This window comes from Thermobia domestica, chromosome 9, assembly GCF_964235325.1.
Source record: "Thermobia domestica chromosome 9, izTheDome1.hap1.1, whole genome shotgun sequence".
Lineage (NCBI taxonomy): Eukaryota > Metazoa > Arthropoda > Insecta > Zygentoma > Lepismatidae > Thermobia > Thermobia domestica.
The window spans coordinates 90,102,925-90,121,399 of record NC_137462.1 but is presented as its reverse complement, the minus strand read 5'-3'; positions in this window follow the sequence as shown (position 1 = coordinate 90,121,399).

Here is an 18,475-nt window from a genome sequence, read left to right as displayed (position 1 = left end):
GAAATCTTGGCGCGATTTCCGTACCTTCAGCCAGTGGGAAGATGTTTTGGCGTTATAATACATTTTACAGTATTTTAAATTTTAAATTCCTTTTTAGAATCTCTTCCCATTTTCGAAATTCTTAAATATATTACTACATGTTATTTATGACTAATGTTCGATTCTCTTTTTAGAGTTTTTTTCCAAAAAATGTCCAGGTGCGCAGGATCAAAAAATTTTAGTTCTTACTTATATATATAGTTGTATGTTTATAATTAAAATTTAGTATGTAATCACATACGTAGGGAGATTGCATTATCTAAAAGCAATTTGAACTAGTAGCGCAGTTCCGTATCTCTAGCTAGTGGGAAGATATTTTGGCGTTATAATAAATTTTACAGTATTTTAAAATTTTAAATTCCTTTTTAGGATCCCTTCCCATTTTCGAAATTCTTAAATATGTTATTACATGTTATTTACAATTAATGTTTGATTTTCTTTTTAGAATTTTTTCCCAAAAAAATCAGAAAGTTATATTTTTGTTACAGTATGTCCCAAAACTATTTGGAATTTATTAACTAAATGGTTATCGTTATGGAGGATTTCCTTCAGAAATCAACATGGCCAAAGGTTTCTTAACACAAATCTTTAGGTTTCAGCCATAACAAACAGTATGGAGGATTTCCTTCAGAAATCAACACGGCCAAAGGTTTTGGAATACAAATCTCTAGGTTTCAGCCATAGTGCCAATGAGGGATGACTTTCTTCAAAAATCGATGGCCCATTATTTATGAGGTTTCAGCCGTCTCTGCGATATCGATATAGATCCCGAATAATAAACTTATTTTCTTTCCAACAGCATGAAGCCATAATGATTTATGAAAATTATTTTCTGTCAATTATTTCGTATGCTCGATGACTGAATTTTAATGTCAATAAGACCATTTTGAATATTTTGTAGCGAAGATGCCTAAGAAAGTTTAACTGTCGTGGTATGACATAACTGTTTTGTAGGGAATTTAATTTGGATGTTTCAGACCGACCAGAAAGTTGTAATGTCGTTGACTATATTCTTGTTTGTATCTCATGTTTTTAGGTCTCATGTATTTTGTCTTATAGAGACATATCTTTACGATGCTACGAAAGCATTTGTATCTTGTGTGTTTACACATTTTTTCTAGATGGAAGACGTATGTTATGTTCCAGAGAACATACACGTAGTTTACTGAATATTAATGTTTATATTTCAGTTTTGTACAGAAACATTTTATAAGTGCCTATGGTTGCAGGCCTATTCACGTTTCTAGTTTTGCCTCGCAGGTGTCGATGGCATATTTTGTGTGTAAGTACGTGTAGTATTACACATTTTCCCCACCTATGGTTTTGGCCAATTCATGGCGTAATGACCATTTATTTTCAGGAATGTTTGGACCAGTGAGTCAACTTCCTTGATTCAGACCTTTGAAAAACTTGGATCAATATTGAATAGTTTTCAACGCTTTATTAACAAATTTTTTGCAGATAATACCCACATATTCTGGTAACCCTACAATATTTACGTTTCTGCAAGTGAACAACAACCATTATTCTAGGCCTAAGCTAATAATAACTTTGTTTCAGAATGAATCACTTGTTACTTTGAGCATTATCGAACTAAAGTCTCGGTTTTTTTCATGACGAGCAGAGTCATTTTGAACTTATGGCGTGCCGAATTTTCTTTATACATGTCAACGAAATCACGATCTTTTTCTTGATATATAGAATCATGCTTTTTTCTTGGAATCACTATGAACGTCATCTTTGACACTTAAGTTTATTTATTTTTATTTTTGAAAAACGATTTTTCGTTCTTTTCTGCCAAACAACACGAGGCACAGTTTAAAAAAAGGGACATACAGGTGAAAATCTTATTTTGTTTGTATATTGTCAGTTTATCATGTGTTTACATTTCCATTCATTTTACTTTTTTAATGTTTTTCATATTTTTTCGAATATACCACAGTAATATTGAAACTTTGACAATAATTCTAATATTTTAATACGTTTAAGATTTTTGCTATTTGTCTATTTACATTTTGATATTTTAAATACAGATATCAGTATATTTACTAATTTTTATTGATATTTGATAATTCTTTAAGTCGATGTTTTCTTGAATAGTTATTGAGTGTGCATATTTACTTCATATTACACAAAATAAAGTGATCGAAACGGAACACTTAAACATTAAGAAAAGTATTTGTGTTAAAAAAAGTAAGAATTAAATAGCCCTATAATATATTTACTCCATATTACACAAAATATAGTGATCGAAACGGAACACTTAAAACATTTTACGAAAAGTATTTGTGTGTTAAAAAAGGTAAGAATTAAATAGCCCTATGATACATTTACTCCATATTACACAAAATAAAGTGATCGAAACGGAACACTTAAAACATTTTACGAAAAGTATTTTTTTAAAAAGTAAGAATTAAATAGCCCTATAAACGCTTTCTGCGAACTTTAAAAAAAAAGGTTATCATACAGGTGTTATAACCATACCTCACTTCTCACACCAGTGTTTAAAAAAAACTCCCTTTCTCTCCCCTCATCAACTCATCGTTGGAGAACCATGGAGAATACTCACACAGGAAGACTGCATGGTTTCAATATGTGAAGAAACGGAAGATAAGGAAACCCAACTGCACCAATTGTTCAAGAGGATCTTATTATCTTATGGAACATTTGGATTGGACATTGCTCATGCAGGAACCTCATCATGTTGTAGTGAGTGGACAAGTTATTTCACTATTTTAAATAGCCCTTTTTCAAGTGAAAAACCATTCATCGTCTATGCACGTAAGTCTCACACCATATGACAGTGTTGCCAACTAACTGATTTTAAATTTTCGGTGAAAAACCTAACTTTATTCATACTTCATCATACGGCCAAGGGTTTTCAACCTGTCTACGTGTGCACTTGACAGGTCGTTCCCTTTCAGACACCATATATAACCGCTAGCAGGTTATAGAAGGATTTTTTGTGGACACTCTGTATATTTCGTAAAGACAGTGATCATTATTTTCAATTTATACTTTATTCTGCAACGCATATAAGTTCTTTCTTTGGTGGGAATTGCTCCTTTCCCACACAATTGGACAAAGAAGTCTTTCATCGTTTTCTCATATATATACTTAAAACATTGCTTTTAGTGAGAACATTTCAGTTGGTGACGAACCATTTCAGTGTTTCTCCCTGACTCATTATATGCACAGTATATATTCTATAGTTATTGGGAACTGAATTAAGTGCTTTCTTTAATCGCTTATGGAAACATTATAATAGATTAGAGAAATACGGGCTGACCAGATGTTCAGCAACCAAAGTGGCACCAACTGCGTTGTTTCGTACTCGTTATCTGTACTTTCTCACGCCAAAGTTATCACCGTGTCTAGTGCATTATGGGCAGTTGACTAAAATTAACATAAATTGTTTTCCGTATTCTGTTTGTATGTGCATACAGGTGAGTTAACTGAGTGATTTTTAAAATGAACTGCCAACCTTTTTTAGTTGACCATTGCAACCCGTACCTTGAGTTTCGGTGCTCAGGGAGTTTGACTCCAGGTCTGGAAGCCGTAACCACGCATCTCGCGTCGAGCTTCAAGTTTGACTTTTTGTTAGCCGGTGAAGGACGTTTTCTTACGGCTAGCCCCAACTAGTGAAGTCCCAGGTCCGTAGACCTTGTGCGTTTAAAATGTTATACACGCGCCCTCCAACATCAGCATTCTACTTTGGAGAATTTCTTGTTTAATTTGCTGAAGATTCATCTTTACGCTGCAGGATTATCGGCACAGCAATTGGATTCATCGTGGGACGATCCAGACAACTTTTCCCCAGTGCTAACCCCCCAAGTATGTCAATGGTGTGAGAGAAGCATTTACAGTGAAATCCGAATTATAATCTTATATATTTAAAGGGCTATCGCGCACTGAAAAGGCAAAGTGTGATTTCAGTGACGAAAATTATTTTACATATTCAGTGTTCAGTGTTGTGTTCATTCCTCTTCGCTATTTTATTTTTATATATATATATGATAGTGTTCTAATAAATAAGTATAGTGTCATTTAATCCAGTGTGTTTTCGTTGTTTGTGTGAGTGATGTTTGTGTGCGCTATGGTCTGGATGACCGTCTGATCGTGCGGGAGGTTTTCGAGACGAGACACCCGAACCTCTCGGCGCCTAATGCTCATCTCATTATTGAGACCGACGAGCGATTTGGGAACAGTTTGTAACTCTTCTCGGAGAGGTCCTTCATCGTCCTCTCCAGGTAAGTTCCAGTCTCAGGAGAATACTTATTGGTAGAACCACAAACCACGAACAGCGGCCAGAACTCCTGACGGTTACAAATAAATGTCTGCCCGAACAGAGACCTTGAACCCAAGACGGTTACAGTGTATCTTGTTCCACAATTTTTCGCCTCCAGCTAAAATTAACTCACCCGGAATTTCATCTATACCCGGAGATTTGTGTTTCTTCAATTTCTTTATAGCGGTTTCTACTTCTATTCGGTTGGGTTCTGGAATATATGGTTCTGCGGTGTGTATCTCCTTTTCTCCACGCACACTAGTTTTTGGTTGCGTGTTAAGCAAATCGTCAAAGAAATCTTTCCATCTATTTAAGATGCTATCCGTATCAGTGAGAACTGTACCGTCAGATTTCTTTAATATATAAGCACGAGGTTGATAGCCTTTCTTAAATTCGCCAATCCCTTTATACATGTCCCGGATGGTTTTATTTTTACTATTATCTTCAAGTTCGTTAATTTTAGCTTTCAGAAAATCGCGTTTCTTTGTTCTAAAAGTTTTGGAAGTTTCCCGCCTGATATCTGCGAAATTTTGTGTAGTTATTTCATTCGGATTTTGTAGCCAGCTTAATTTTGCCTGTTTTCTCTTCTCTGCTATTTTTATGCATTCCTGGTCGAACCATTGTCTGTTCCTACGTATTTCCGCGTGCTCCAACTTTTCTTTTGCTGAACTTTTAATGCTATCTCTGCGAGCAAGTTTCCCGTTATTAAGAAAGAAAGCTATAGAAAATTATTGAAGTTGGTCTTTTTAGGTTTTCAGCATGCTATATATATATATATATATATATATATATATATATATATGTGTGTGTGTGTGTGTGTGTGTGTGTGTGTGTGTAGGTTGTCCCACGAAGAAAGTGCCTATTTTGAGGAACGATAGTGTGGGTCATGACCCGCAATCGATGGAGATACCGATGAAAATACCACTTTATTTCTTACACATTGCTTCGAAGGCACATACAGTATCTCCAGAATTATTGAATACAACGCAGTCTTTCAAAAACAGGTAGCATTCGTAATAGGCATTAGATACGTATCAAACTCACAGATCCCAGTATTCGGGACAAAATCCCGGAATCATATTCAAATTTTTGTCTGTTCATTGAATTGAAACAATTCAAAGTTGCTTGTTCTCATAACAATACAAGCGAGCGGAGAAGGTACAAGGTGTCACAACCTTGTTTGGCTTCTTTGTTTCACTCTTGGCCAGATCATATATATATATATATATATATATATATATATATATATATATATGTGTGTGTGTGTGTGTGTGTGTGTGTGTGTTTATGTCTGGGTATAACGAAAGGTTCTGCGAACTCGATAATTTTAACTGGTTCTTGCGAACCGGCTGAATAGTACCACTGCTTTTAACACACCACGGCGCTGCAATCGGATCAGAAATGCTGGGGAAAATGCTATGAAATAGAGCAGGTTCTATCGACAAGAAATGCCATAGGATATGCCATGACATGGGAAATACTATGGCATTTGATACTTTACTCGGTAGGATATTGATGATATGATTTTTGCTACGAGAAATTCTATGATAACTGCTTCCGTCATAGCGCGTACTTCATAGTCGGCGTGATTCTTAATTAGCGGTGACCGCACTGTCTCAGTGGTAGAGTGTTCAACTCTGGTACGTGGGGTCCCTGGTTCTATCCCTGCTAATGCCAAATGAACTTTGTGGCGGACAAACACTGTGTTCGTGGTTTTTCTTGGAGTTCTCTCGTTTCTTCCCACTTTCTTCATTCCACCATTTCATTCATTTCTCATCATCAGCGCCTTCTTTAGCCTACACAGCAAAATCGTGGGATGTAAAACTAAATGATTTCATTTTTTTCAATTGGTGGAGCCATCTTAACTTCTCACAAATGAACGTAAACACGGTCAACATGTAAACAATGTTTCCGTAATGGCGTCTGTGGCTTACCAACTAATGTAGGTACACAGCGTGCATGCGCGGGATGCTGACCACAGTGCTGCAGCGACCGAACTTCATCAAAACGGAAACACCTTACAGGAAATGTGAACCTTGTAAGGCTCATTACAAGGCGAAATATTTCCACTCCATCACTATCCGTGCGCCACAGATCACTCAGCATAATCCTGTTGGCATGCAATGTTTCAGCAATATGCATACGTCCTACGAAGGCCTTAGTTTCCATCAGGTTGGTATAATTGGTATCATGTTCTAGAGCTAAAAGAGTCTCTTACTTCAAGGTGAATATACTAGTACGAGTAAATTTCTATTTTTGATACCATTTCATCAGAGAGAAGGTTATCCTAACACCCTGCAGGCGATTTAGCTTCTCGTTGAAAACGTTTAAAAATTTTCTGTGGTTGATAGTGACGATTTATCTGGCATGGTGTTTTCAACCATTTGTTTTTTTTTCTCTCTCTTCCAAGATAAAACAAGTTATTGTTCAGTTAGGATTCCTCTTCAGTTCCATATTATTTGTAATCAGAGTCTCCTATCTCTATCAATGTCTTCATCATCACCAAAATCTTCCATTAAAGTTGAATTTTCAGTTTCTCCAGGAAGTAAATTTACAAAAGATTATGAATTTTCTGAACTATCCAAATAATAAATGTCTTTTCGGCCATTTTAACGGAAAGAACAAAAAATATAAGTAATTTACCATCATTTAGAAAGTTCTACATAAAGCAAAGCAAATGATGGTCTGATGGTATCAGATCCGGGCTATGCCGTAGATGCATTAAAACCTCTCTAAACTTCTGACATTAAAGATATACATGCTATCTGGCGATGTTAGCGTAGTGCACGACAACATTTCTTTTGACTAGTTCTGGTCGTTTCTTTTGACTTGCCAGATACACTCGTAATAATTGACGACGGTATAGGTCCGGTATCTCGTTCTGCAATGCGATAGAAGCTAGTGATGCACGGTCCAGTAATACTAGCGTCGTTTGGGAGAAATTGTCTCTGACTTGCTGACGGACGTCACATGACCTGATCAAGTGGTATGATGTCAGGAATACCTTGGACTAGTCCTTAAATTTTGGGAGAGGTGCATAGGACCACCTCATAAATTTTGGAAAATGCGAAATTTAAAACAATTGTATGGTAATATAGAACCGGGGTAAGTACATCTGTAAGTTTGCGTAGCCCACCTCGTTCCCTTTCCCTTTTATGGATTTAAAAATTGCCAAAAGTACGAATTTCAGACGTTTGCACACATTTTATTCTTTGATTATATTTTATAACCTTATATGGTTTTATGGATGAGTACATGAGTCAATTTTCTTTCATAGAAGATGGGTGCATTGATGCATCTCTCTAAAATTTTGGGAAGGGTACATAAGTCCACCTCTTAAATTTGGGAATTGTCAAAAACAAAATTCGGTAAATGTTCTCTAGGACCAAAGTATATATTTTTGTACAATTGGGTGAACCATATCGTCCCCTTTTATACGTAAAAAAATTGCCAAAAATTCAAAATTTGCATTTTTGACCTGATTTATCTCATTTGATGAGGTTTTATCACGTTATATGGTTATATAGTTAAATATAGGAGTTCATTCTCTTTTATAAAACATAGGTTCATTAATGCATCCCCTCTAAAATTTTGGGCGGGGTACCCACCCTTAAATTTGGGAAAAGTGAAAAATGTTGGTATGTGTTCTGATGACATACGAGCACATAAAATTATATCAAAAGTAACACTATATTTAAGGCGAATTGTCAAACACAAAATTTGGGAAATGTTCTCTAAAACTCAATATATATTTCTGTAAATTTGTTTGGTACTGTTTGTTCCCTTTTGTGAGTAAAAACTGGCAAAAATTCAAAATTTGTAGTATTCGATCAATTATTTTCTCTTTGATGAGACTTTAATGTGTTATATACTGTTGAGTATAGGGGTCAATTCAATTTCATATAACATGAGTACAATTATGCTTTTCTTTTAAAATATTGGAGCGATACATTGGCCCACCCCTTAAGGTTAGGAACTTGTTAAAACGAAATTTAGTAAATGTTCTGTAGGACTTAAATATACATTTCTTTAAAGTTGGTTGGTCCTGCTTATCATTTTCATTTGTATAAAATTGTCAAAAATATATTGTCAAAAGTAACACTTTATATTTGACGTAAATTTTAAATTTTTGGCGGTAAAAATAAATCAGTATAAGAAGCGAATTTTGAGTGTTGTGCTTCACTAATTTAGATTGCAACATGATCGTACAAATGAATACAAGACCTCATTGTTTTTCATTGAGCATTAGTACCTCGAGACTTCTTAAACTTTGGGAGGAGTACATGTGGACAACTTTTAAATTTTTAAATTATGAAAAAACGAAAATTTGAATTGCTCTTTAGGACTCCAATATACACATTTTGTAAATTTGTATGGCTTAACTTGTGTGATTTTATGCATAAAAATTTGTCAAAATTCATCTTAACACTTTGAAACTTAAGGACAGCTCATAGCGTAAAGTCATTGATGTAAAAATTTAAAAGTTGGAGCCTGATAGGTAATTATCAAAAGCGATTGATATGAAACAATAAAAATTTCACATTTTGAACTTTAGTAACAACTCAGTCTAAGGCCATTGGTGGAACGTTATTTTTCATGTAATCTAATTGGCTGTTCAATTTCAAAACTTTGCTGAAAATTTTCAAATTTTTGAAAAGTTTTGTTTAATTTTTAGTTTGAAAAAATTTAATCACTGTTATATTTTCTCAAATTTTAGTTTGTGAATGTTTGAACCCTAGTATTGTAGTTAAGATAATAGTCTAAGACCATTGGCGATGAGTTATTCGCGAAGAAATCTGACCAGTTTCAAATATTTATTTAAATGTTTAGAAATAGACTTTTAGAGTTTGGTGTAACAATTTTTAGTTCGAAAATATTTGGACCTTAGTGTCATGGTTACGATTTATAGTATAAGGTCATTAATGGAACTTTATTCTTGACGCAATCTGATTGGCTGATCACTTTCAAATCATTCATAATCAACAACTTTTTGCAACGTCACAAGAACTGCACCACAACCGTTTTTTCATGCACAACTAAAATGTATCAAAAGCAATTATAAACGGATGTGAGATTTTTTTTTCTGACGTGTATGAATACATAATGATGATAATTTTCTTATGAAAAGTGTTATCAGATTTCTTTATTCTAAACTCTTCCAATTCATTCCTTACACTTGTATTTTTTTTTCAGTGAGCTATTAACTTTCAGGTAGTGAAAAAGTTTCAAACAAAATTTTCAAATTAAAAATTTTAATCAGAAAAGTTTTAAAATACTTTTCAACAAGTGTAAACATTTTCAAACTAAAACATTTAATCAAAAACTTTTCAATGAGTGCAAAAATTTTCAAACTTGAAAACTGTAAACAAAGATGTTGAAACAAAATTTTTAAAACTGTGATAAAAACTCAAAATTTTCAAACCAACATTTCCAAACTAAAAAAAATTCAAATTGAAATTTTCAAACCAAAAGTTTCCAAACTGAAAATTTTCACATAAAATTTTCAGTCTTAAAATTTTAAACCAAAATTTTCAGATTAAAAATTTATATTTAAAAATTTATATAGAATAGTGATCAAAAAGTTTTAAGCAAAAGTTTTGAAACATTTAAAATTTTTTAAACAAAGATTTGAAAGTGATCAGGCAATCAGATTGAATCAAGAATAACTTTCCACTGATCCACTGAACATCTTTCATTACTCGTGATCAACTGCTTCAGAACTGGCTCTGGTTCGTTACGTTTCAGTAGAGATTTGTAGATAGGAATTCGATAGAGTAAATATTTTTGAGTTAGATCATGTGGCAGCCATACGTTCAAGCCTCTTTTCGTAGCCAGCTTTCTCAAAATGGTTTAACATTTTTGGTGATGGATGTTTAAATCATTGGCGATGTCATGACTGCCTACATGCCATTTTGCTCGACTTTTATCAGACAATCATCCACTTTTGCTGTGATTGTTCGCCCATTGTGAAGAGCATATTGGACATTGAAATTTTCACAAAGAAAGAGTCTGAAACATGTTTTCACTGTTGATTTTGACGACGCATCTTGCCCATAAGCAACACAAATTTCTTCACGAGCCTACGCAGCATTGGCGCCTTTATCCCAACAAAATATTAAAATGTAGCGCAGTTTTGCGGGAAGTCCCTCATCTTCACTACACAGTTTCTTACATCTCATTATAATAATTCCAACACTTTTTGCACGTCTGCTACTTTCAACCGTAAGCTATGACTGTACCCTGGGAGTTTAAACACTAATGCCATCTCGTGCGCAAAAGGCTCACTACTTTTCATACTCCCTAATAATAATAATAATAATAATAATAATAATAATAATAATAATAATAATAATAATAATAATAATAATAATAATAATAATAATAATAATAATAATAATCTTTTAAGCAGGCTTAGTTCTTCCGTTTCTTTTTACATTCTCATTTAAAAAGTTTTAGTATAAATCTACCACAAAAGCAACCAGTTTTCAATAGCAACTGTTTGATGCTACTATGTGTTTTGTGAATTTTATTTTAGTATAACTAGTTCTTGCGTACAAGTCTTCGACCTGCTGTACAGTATAGGTTAAAATTGTAAACAATTAAAATGTCTGCTGCTTTACATTTAACAAATTTATTATTATTTGATTTTTTTTTTTTTTTTTTTTTGAGTTCAACTACCAACCAGTCCAACTCCATAACATATTTTTATGGAATTACTCCAGGATTTTGTTATATACAAAAGTCATGTCCGCATGATAATAATAGCGCATTAGTGACATCTGTTAGCGTGACTATTGGTTATTACGAATTAGCGGAATGCAATGAGGCGTTTAGTCTATTATAAGATTGTACCCCTTGACTTTCTACAACCAAAAATTACGCGTATATTTTGCAATATTGTATAATATTCCAGGATAGTGTGACGTACAGATTAACATGTTTTTCTCTTATTATTAGGATGTCATACGGTTTCTTGACGCGAGAAAGTGGCCCCGCGTAGCGTAATCACTAGACTTCGGATCGATATGCACTAAAAAACGGCAAAATATGCATGCAAATATGCGCCAAAAATCACGAAAATATGCACTAAAAAGGGTAAATATGCACCAATCAAAAGCTAAAGTTAACTGAGGAATTTTATTATCTTTAGAGAAAACAGTTGTATTACTTGAACTACATACTTGGTGTACAGCTATGATGCGTTAATGCTACAATACACAACTATGTGGTTTTCGGTGTTTTCTGGCAAAAACCTGCATTTATCAGTCAAAACATTACTGTACATCGTAAATGTTCCTTTCGTGTCGCGGGTCGTTAAGGGACAGTATTTCAAAGAAGTAATGTTACTTGCCGATAAATCTGAAATTCATGTGTCGTTGTTCCCAGGAACATTTTATTTACATTAGACAAGAATTATATTCCAGGATTTTTTGCGTCTATTGACTGTGCGTTTCAAAGAAGTGTTTGTCCGATTGGTCTTGGTGGCGTCTGTTTCGTTATTGAATTGACAGTTCAAATGCACTACAAAGTCCTAATCATCGCTCTTGTAATCTCGTTATGATATTTGAAATTGAACTTAAAATGAGTATTGATAAACGCAGGGTCGCTTTTAATGTTTTCAGCTTCGCAAGCGTCCAAGGCTTCTTGAATACATTTGGGATTTGGTATCTTCGGGTTCAAAGAGCCCTCAGTCAGCATGTGAAACTAAAATATATCTACTCATATAATATATATATATAAAGAATGCGCCAAGTATCCGTGAATAAAGAATAAATATTTTCAGAAAAGTAAGTAAACACTTCTGGCATAAGCATATAGTAAAATCTGCCTAACGAAATTTAACAGGACTCGCACAATTTCCGTTAAAGGTTTTAAAGTTAACGAACATAGATCTATGCTTAAATAAAATAAATAAGGTACATGCATATAATAGACATTGTGAGATAAAATAAAATGTATATAGTCCTACCGTATTCAATTACAGTATTTATTTATGCTACGAATTAACAAACAAAATTTAGTGAACAAAAAAAAAAAAAAAACCTACATACGGTTTCAAAGGCCAAGAGAAAAAGTAGATGCTATGCCCTTTTCAGTGTTCTTTCCTCTACTTCTGGCTCCCTTTCGATCTATTGTGCATATTATGCTCTTTGATCCATATCCCTAGACCAGCTAGAGAACGAGTTATTGGTATCTAGAAATAACTATGTAAATTCCACTTCCTTCAAAAACTCGCGAGACATCTAGGACCTTATATATCGGTGACGAAGACCTCTACAGACAACGTAGTTCATATACCTAACCTCTCACTTAATGTCTAAGATTTTTCTAAAGACTACATTTCGGAACTTGAAAATTTCCGTTAGAAAGTATATTTTAACATCCGTTTTCAGCCTAATCAAGAGAATTTAACACATTTTTTAACCTTTAAATTCATGGGCTCGTGAAATATTTCCGTTTAATAAGGGGCCTGTTGAAGGCACTTTTTACTGTATTCAAAAATCTTATGTTCTTGTTTAAAAGAAAATAAATCCACTTGAAATTACTTTTTGTATCCGATTATGTGTAAATACTAGAATATTTTCTTCTGGCGTAACATTGTAAGTTTCAAATAGCAATAATTTACAATGTATTTTATTGGTACTTTAAATGAAAAAAAAAATGATTTGAGTGAGACATGGAGCATGAACGGGAAGAAGTTAAAGTTATCGAAAACATAAACAGAAGACTTAGTAGGAAAGTTATGTTTCAAGGATCGAGGTGCGTATCAAAGCAACACAAGCTTATATTTAAATACTGTCATAAACTGCTTAAAGGAAAACTTAAAAACTTATCTCCTTATCACAGAAAGTAATTGCCATGACAAGTTTTAGATTTTGTAAAGGAAATATTTTAATTAATTATAGAGCTTATTTTCTAAAGGGTTGTGCATTTCTTCCCGAAATACATTTTTCAACGGTTTCTTTAGGATAAACTTTGTCGAGTGTGAAAAAAAAGCCAAATCTGGGTTGTTTCATAGTTGTATCAATTCCTTACCAGGCTTGAAATTACTATGAAAATATAAGAAGGCAAAAATATATATATATATATATATATATATATATATATATATATATATATAGGGCTGCTGAAGTTGCTGTCGAACTTTTGCTGTCGAACAAAATAGAAATGTCCTCTTCTGAAAACATGCTTACTCACTTTGAAAGTATTATTATTACTTGTTTAACATACACTTTGCAAAATATATTGTTTTACTTGTTTAACATATATATTCTTGAATTGTTAACATCTCACAGCTTCAATCCATTGTTTCAGAAGATAACTTCTAGAAGATTTTTCTGGCCCATTTAGTTCTAGTGCAACATCTCTGAACATTTTTTGTCCAATTTTGTTCACCCAAGAAAAAAAGTTGTATCATTCAAACTAACAAAGAAGGGTCATTTCAGAATTTCGGCTATTTCGATCACCTGTAGTGCGACATCTTCAAGTGTGAATTTTCACTAACTCAGAATTTTGTCCATTTTTGTCTACTCAAGAATAAAATTTGTCCCAATCAAATAAACGAGGGAGGGCCATTTCCAAATTTCGACCACCTCGATTAACTGTAGTGCGACATTTTCAAATTCGAATTTTAATTAACTCAGAATTTTGTCCAATTTCTGTATATTTTTGTACCATCAAAAAATTTGTACCATTCAAATTAATAAAGTAGGGCCATTTCAATCAAAGCAAAATTTTGAAATGGTCCTCCCTCGTTTATTTGAATGGTTGAAATTTTTTTTCCTAGGTGGACAAATTGGACAAAATTCTGAGTTAATTAAATTTCAAGTTTGAAGATGGCACTACAGGTGATCGATGTAGATAAATTTTGAAATGGCTCTTCCTCGTTTATTTGAATGGTACAAATTTCTATCTTGGATGTACGAAAATGGACAAAAATTCTGAGCTACTTAAAATTCGAATTTGAAGATGTCGCACTACAGGTGATCGATATGGCCAAATTTTGAAATGGCACTTCCTCGTTTATTTGAATGGTACAAATCAGGGGCTGCTAAATATGCGATTCGAACTGGCATTGGTCGCTGGAAGTGTGACGTCACGCGGAAGAGAGGAAATCGCGTCTTCTGCTTTTAGCATATACTTTTTGTATACTCCGAGCATATTCTAACTTCATTTGATTGTTGAAACTACTAGAGACAAAAATATTACTAACACTACAAATACGGAGGGTAAATTGCTGTATTATAATAAATTTATATTAATGTTATCATCCACTCATTGTTATTGTTTTATGGATATTGATAGGAAATGTTGGTGATAATTCTAATTGCAGCCCTCAGAAGTCACAGACGCATTAATTGTTTTTCCTTGCACTGTGTTTCTTCATTGTTTGGGCTTTATTTTTTAAGGTTGAGATTGCTCAAATAAATGTTCTTTTTTTTTCTTTTTTCTTTTTCTTTTTTTTTTTTTTTACATGTGTTTCTACTATATTTTGGGTTTAGTTCATGGAAAATGTGCCCGAATAAAATTCGTAAGCGCGAGTGCCAGGAGGCTAATAACTGTATGTCTCATTAAAGGATCTGATCCAGAACCTGACTAAGTACGAGCCTGAATGAAGGATGTGAGCTAAAGCAAAAATGAGTACAAGCCCTACCAATGCCAGTGAGCTCGAGTCCCACTGAGTGTTGAAATCTGAGCCCAAGTAAGCGCTTGCCCGAAAGAGATCAGAGAGCACGAGCTCCAAGGAACCTAGTTAGTGCAAGCCTAATTGAAAGATATGAGCCCGGGGCCAAATAAACACGAGGTTCTACGAGAATAATGAGCATGATCACACTAAAGGTAATGAACCACATTAGTGAAAACAGCGCTTTTATCAGTGAGCTCGAGTTATATTGATGGTAGTGAGAAAGAGCCCAGCTGGCAGAAGTGAGCCAACACAAGTGAGAACGAGTCCAATCCAGATTAGTGTGCCCGAATCCAAGCAAGTGCGAGACCAAAGGAGACTAGACAGCGCGAGTTCCAAGGAGCCTAGTGAGTTGGAACTTCATTAAAGAATGTGATTCCTAGACCAAGAAAGCGCAAGCCTCAACGAGAATAAATAGCGCGAACCTCACTGAAAATATGGAACCCGAGCCCACATTAATACACACTGGTGTCAGTGAGTTTGAGCCCCATTGATGAGTGAGCTCGAGCCCAGTTGACGGGAGATAGCACGCGCGAGTGAGCAAGAGTCTAATTAAGATCAGTAACCCCGAACCTAACTAATCGCGTGCTCGCTCGAAATAGATTAGATTGCGCGATCTCCAAGGAGCTTAGTGAGAGTGAGCCTCACTGAAGGACGTGAGACCGATCCCGAGTAAACGCGAGCCTCATTGAAGGATATGAGCCTGAACTTGAGTAAGAGCGAGCCTTAACGAGAATAGTGCCCACTGAAAGTAATAACTTCATTGCAAGCCCCACTGACGTTATTGAACACGAGGTCATTAATGGTAGTGACCCTTACTGTAATTCAGACTAGTAAGCCCAAGTTTTATTGAGTGTAGTGAACCTAAACCCAATAAAGTGTATTCCAATGAAATGAAAATGAAAATGAAATGAAATGAAATCTTTAAGTTTTACGTCCCACGATTATGCCGGTTGACTAAAGGAGACGCTGTTTATGAGAAATGTATGAAATGGTGGAATGAAGAAAGTGGTAGGAACCGAGAGAATCACGAGAAACCCACGAGCACGGTGTTTGTCCACCACAAAGTCCACACAGAGCGAGTTGGGATCGAACCAGGGACCTCCACCACCGGAGGTGAACGCTCTACCACTGAGCCACCGCGCCTCCACCCCCAATGAAATTAGTGAGCGCGAGCTCCCAGCAGTCTAGTCGCCCCGATCACCCCCTGGATCCGCCCCTGCAATCGATTAAATTATATGTATTACTCAAACTCTTGGGGGGTATTTGTCCCCTCGTGCGCCCCTAAATGATGCTCCTGTGTGTTCGTTCTTAACAATTCCATACCAATTCGATATATGCAGAAAAGAAATTGCATGAGGGCGGAACTTTTTTTTTCTTACAGGTAGTTTATGAAGTTCGTGTTGTAAGTCTGTCTCAAAATCTTTCGGTAAGAAATGAATAAAATAAATATTAGCATTGTTTACATCGACTCTGTCTGCGCGTTTACACCGAAAAACTCACTGTCGTTGTATCAACATTTTAGGAAAGGGGTGCTATGTTATACATGGAGTCTTCCTTTCTCAATTCGGACATTGAGCAACAACAAAGTTATTTTTATTCATTTTTGTCTCAATAATTACCCATTCTTTAAAAAATTCACGCATCGACACCGCTTACTGTATTCCCTACAACGTGTTTGTTTCGTGCTCTCTTCCACGTGACGTCACGTCGCGCAAGAATTCTGGGTAATTTTTTCTCTTGATAGCAGAAAATATGCTACCTGTAATACTCTATATATACAAATTTCTTTCTTGGGTGGACAAAAATGGACAAAAATTGAACAAAATTCTGATCAAGTTAAAATTCAAATTTGGAGATGTCGCACTATAACTAAATAGAGCGAGATTATTCTTTCGGTATTCTTATACTGCCACCAGGGGTGTAGCCAAGGGGGGGCCCACCGGGGCCGGGCCCCCCAAATGGTTTCCTGGCCCCCCCAAATGACCAGCTTTTAAAACATCATAGTAAAATTATCTCGCTTCATTCATTTAAAAGTAACAAAGTTCATTGACAATTAATAATTTATGGTAAAATAGTAAGGAGAAATATTGTTTTTATTCCATACCGATCGAAAAATAATATAGTATCTCTTCCTTATACCGATCGAAAAATAGGATACTTTTTTGTAAGAGCAGATTACACAATTTACTGTGATTTATATTAGACAGTTTGAAGACAAACGTTTTAACAAGGTACTACAAAAAAAAAGCCATAAAACAAAGGTATTAAACTGATTTGTAAGTACAGTATATTTTTATATGCTTTAACAAGTGTTTTAAAAGACATAGAGGATGGAAAATTTGGCGAGAAACAATGCTTTTATTCAATTTGGATTTCATTCGCTCTCTCTTTTATTTCTATTCAGTGTAATAAAATAATTACGTTTTTTTAGTCACAAACAATAAATATTTTTGTCAGGAAACTAAAGAAATTAAGTGAAATTTCAAAGAAAATCAATCTTGTGTAGATAGGTTCTGTATACAAGGCACTAAATTTAAATATAAAGGTAACCAAGAAAAGTTTTGTTGCTTTTTTACCCATCACCTTCGAACATTGATATGTCACCTAACCTGGAAGATCAAAAATTGTCCCCATCAGCATCGACGACCTTCTGAAAACGTTCTGGAAGGCCATGGAATCTATCGCGGTAGAACTTGGTGGGCCGTGAAACGAAGAAAGTATCAGGTGCATTTTGAACTTTTACTAGGGATTGGCGTCCTCTAAGGTGATTGTTCAAAGAATGGAACAGGTGATAATCGGACGGTGCAATACCCGGGGAATATAGTGGTTGCAATATTGTTTCCCATCCAAGGCGGAAAATGGTGTCCTAAGTCATCTTAGCCACGTGGGACTTAGCGTTGTCCCGTAAACGAGGACGCATTTGCAATTCAGAAGCGATGGCTCCAGAGTTTTGAGTTTTTGTTGAGCACAGCTCAACTGCTGACACTACACAGTTGCATTGATACTCTGACCAGCTGGTAGCAGTTCCCGATGCACGATGCACCAAATACACAGGACCTTATTCTGGTACAGTGCTGGTTTCGGCTGTTTTGAAATCGGTTCATGGGATGCTAACCAATGATGACGGCGCCGTGGAACTTCGTATATGACACTTTTTATCACATGTCAACGCCCTGTCCAGAAATGGCTCCGAAACAGTAAATAAACACAGGCGACTGCTGCGTTGCCTTCTGGCCCGGAGTCAAAATATGTGAGACCCATTGAATAATTTTTGGTGCTTCACAAGTTGATGGATGTGCTGCCGAATGGTTTCTCCACACACTGAATTGTAGTCCCAGTTCCTCTTTGTACATGTGTTGGTCTTCTGGCACGTGGTGTTTTCGGGTGTTTCGTCATCGTCCTTAATCTTGTTAAACTATCGCTGCAATGTCCGCGTCGTCACGACACCCTCACCAAAGGCC